We start from the raw sequence: 4,421 nt of genomic DNA on the forward strand, positions 1-4,421 counted from the left end.
ATTTTTGGCACACTGCATTTGACATACTATGTATTGGGACATAAGAAATCTTTTTTTCTGTCATACTAAGTAGTATGGTAGAATGGGTTTTGGAACGCACAGTATGTTTCGTCATTTACAAACGGAGCCTCGGTTCAAACCTGCTCCACATTTGAAAACATTTCAGTTTTCAGTTGTAAAATATTTCTTGGCTCCTCAGGCTTTGGTGATGGCTCCACATTTCTCATAAACTCTTCCTCACCCGGGACAGGAACCCGGTGTGGGCAACGGACCGCTGTACGGGCAGCCGTTTACTGACAGGCTAGTGACACATTACACACACTCCTGAGGCTGCAGTGATTGTTTTTAAGAAAGCTCATAAGCCATTGTTTTACTGCTTAATTTTTTCATTTTACATAAGAAAATAGAGATAAGTCTCCTAGGCAACTAGTGTAGTAATAATAATAATAATTTATATAACACTTGTCAAACTTAAGTACAAAGTTCTTTCCAGATTAAAAGATTTACAGAAAAGAAATGAAAAATAAATCTAAATCTCATGTAACAGCGGGGCAGCTAAGCTGAAATATTCATAACAATTGTGCATTTTGCGATAAAAGCAACAAATTAGGCACAGATGTAGGGTTATATGTCACGAAAAGATATAGATATCGGGGCGCTGCCAATTCGGCCCCTGACGGACGCGGCAGCTACTTTCCAAATTGGCCGCAAAATAGGTTTTCCAAAACGTTGCAGAAAACTGATTTTACGACTCTTGATGATTTCCAAGGTGCGTTCAAGCTGATGAGATCAGATGTCAGAAGATCACAGGCATGATTTATTTACCTCATCATTTTTTAAGGGTACTTTTTAAAAGCTTTTAAACTGAGAAAAACGTGAAAACCAAATAAAAGGAGCATGGTCACTTCAGTGTCAAACTTCACCCCCATGCCTTCATGGTAGAATGACAACCAATAAAGCAGTAAAATTGACAGAGATAACGCTGGATACTTTTATTGGTCGCCAGTAACCTCTAATCACAGTTAAAGTGATGCTGAACTTTGGTAGAACTTTGGGTTGTATTGCTAGCAGTAAAACTGACAGAGATGACATGAGAGCTTTTTAGTTGGAGTAAGCACTTCAGGTTCATATGACAATGTTTTATTTTTGCAATGGCCTTCAAATCTGAGCAAAGGAGCTGATATTTGTCCGGTCTCTAACCTGTGACCAAGCTGACTTGGTTGAACTTATAAGGAAACTTAGATCAGTCTCCTGTTGAAATACAGGGTTAAAGAGACACACAGGCTTCTCCACCACGGCAAGGTGCCAACTCCAGTAGGATTCATTTTTTTGTTTTATTTTTTTGATATGCAATAGCACTTTAAAAACATGTATATACTATTGTATAACAGCAAACGCTGGCCGGGTTGCGGCATGATACAAGAACTGAGGAAGCGGGTTGCTGGAGGCAAAGTTTGACCAAAAGAAATCCAATTAAATATTCCATTGCCATACTCCAGCACATTGTTTACACTTTGGGATCCACAAATTTGAATGTTTTGGACGTGATTAAAGTGCGCACGTTGTTGGTTTGCTTGGTTTTGCGGAGCGTTTCAGACGGAGGGAGAATACAGGTATATTCAGGCAGGCAGTATGAAAAATAATGTCGCATTGTCAGGGAAAACATAGGGTGGTTCCCCTGAACGTTTGTGAATGAGGGGAGAGATGGACTGGTACCACGGGACATTTTAGAACATTTTCATATTTTTCGTAGGTCTTGTGCTGATCAGCCACCACACTCTAAGAAAAAACATCTGAAGAAAAACAGAAAATGTCCTGGAAGAAAATTACCAGGGGTCTCTTTTATAAAACTGTGCGTAGGATCCATACTAAAAATGTATGTGTGCACAAAAGCCTAAAAATGGCTTGCGCCAAAAAAAAATTGACTTATAAAACCGTGCGTACGCACACCTGCACGCAATGTTCCCTTTATAAATCACAGTCCACCTGGAAATGTGCGCACATGGATCCGCCTCATATTCCGCCCACTACACGCCCACATTCAACCATAAATGGTCGATGCAAAGCACCTCATGAATGTTTCTGCATGTGAATGAGCCTGTTGTTGATCAGTGGTTCTTTACGGTGAATCACAGCAACTCCCGAGAGGAAGACAGAGAAAAGGAGTTTTTCTGACACAGAGATGGAGGTGTTTGTAGGTGAGGAGATCTCTGAACACTCGTTCCCTCCTGATTCTCTCATTCACGTCACGTAGTCCTCACAGTGCCGGTATATCCACCAGCACCATGCAGCATGTTCCGAGTCTCACCGCTGTGTTTATATCTTTACAGCAATCAGACTGATCCATTCACTTAAAATGATCAAGACAATCAGTAATATCCCCCACCTGGATATCATTAGAAAAAAGGAAGTTTGACAGGTGTACACTATTTATTATTTATTATTTAAGTTTTATAGTGAACTTGTCCTGCATTATGATTAGGACTGATAATGATAATGCCGATATGGTGTAACGATTGTGTGAGAGCTGTCACTGGCTTCATTTACACACTTTGTTAATTTACACAATCCATACTGGTGAAGATGTGCTGTTTGGAGATGACTGGAGGAGGCAGAGTGTGTGGCGCAGCGCGGTGGCGCACTGGAGACAGTCTGATAGTTGCATCGGATAGCCATTTTCATTTTGTCTATATGTATACTGTATCTTTCCCTATCTAATAAACCATAAATAAATGAATAAGTCATGTCATTGTAACCCACCTGATGAATAAGTATACACTGGACTAGTATAACCTAGATTCGTAGAGAGGAATAATGAACAGGAATTGGACACCACAATGAGTAAGCAGAACACAGAATTAAGTTTAAGGGAAAATGATTGTATTGACACAGAATAAATTCACAATTACTGCCGACATTCAGTTTTGTTCAGTTTGAAATGTCTATTGAACTGGGTGCACCCTAAAAAATAAAAGTAATCCCCAAAATAAAATGTTCAGATCCAATTGTCTTTTGAGGTCCTTCCCCACAGTCCTACCACACTGACAGCAACGCAGATGAAAGTTGAAAGCGCTCCTCAATCCAGGTGCTCAGCACGGGTAGCTCGCCATCCCCCTCGTCAGGGAGAGATTCCAATCCAAATCCGGAGTTCAAGGGTATCCAGAAAACCTAGCCTGTGTAAAATAACACGGCTTATATAGCAATATATGCAAATCTATCCAAGCTCTTAACTGTACAGTTTAATTTGATCAATATCAACATATAATACAACTTTTCAATGCTTAACCCATGAATGTAGGATAACTGTTGCATCACAATATTAACTTGCATCGTAATATTAACATATGAAATATGTCAACCTCACTATTATTATAAACCACTCAATAGTAAAGTGTAAACAACACTATTAAATGACTATTTCATAATTGTGAACCCATTTGAGTTGTAGATTATTATGCAAACAACCTACAGTTTAAACATTAAATACTCACTATATGTGAATATTGTGAGTAAGGCAATGTGAATACTTTCCCTGTCACAACACTGACACCTTGCGTTGATGCACACAAGCAGCACAGGGATGAACAGAATCAAGCTAATCTCATAACCCATGAACTTCAGCTAAAGAATCCCTCTCTGTCCACACAATGTAAATAACACACACATATTTCTTTCTGCCTCTATCACCAAAGAAATACAAAATATCATTTTAGAATACAGCTCAGTGGCAAAACATTTCGCTATGCCAGCTCTCAGAGCATTTGACTCGTGTTGCCATGTGCGGCGGCTGCTTTAATGTTTGGAACGCACCGAGAAAAGAAAAGAATCAAACGATGCTCTCAGATGTTCTCAGGTCGCTTCAATAGGTGACGGAGCTCTTACTGGCTCATATATAGTTTTACTTCTCTCTGTTCAGTAGTATATCAAGTATAAGTAGTAATAATATCACTCTGTAAATCCAGCTTCTCCGCTGCTCTCTCATCAATCTCCGTGTTTTCCACACTGCGTCTCTAACCTGAGTGAGGAGGCGGGACTTGGGATGTTTGACACCAATAGCAACAGTTATTTCACTTTGAACCAATGAGCTTATTTGTTAAAGTTTGTTAAAGTTAAAACTCTGAGCAAAAACGGAAATAAAATAAACAATGATAAATTAATTTCAGAATAAAATATAGAATGTGGTTATTTATTAAATAAAAGGAATTTTCAGTGAGGGAAATATCTCTAAATGTTTTAGAAACAACTGGTTTTCCCAGAGGGTTACATCATGTTCACTGCAGCGATTTTACACAACAACTTTATGAAAACTAATATGGTACTTGGTGATATCTGCACACTATTAGTAGATATTATTAAAACTATTGGCGCTCTGTTCTGCCATTCTTTAATGCTATTTGATATAATCTTGGATTTCTACAACC

The sequence above is a fragment of the Sebastes fasciatus genome, chromosome 1 (assembly GCF_043250625.1).
Source record: "Sebastes fasciatus isolate fSebFas1 chromosome 1, fSebFas1.pri, whole genome shotgun sequence".
NCBI classification, from domain to species: Eukaryota; Metazoa; Chordata; class Actinopteri; order Perciformes; family Sebastidae; genus Sebastes; species Sebastes fasciatus.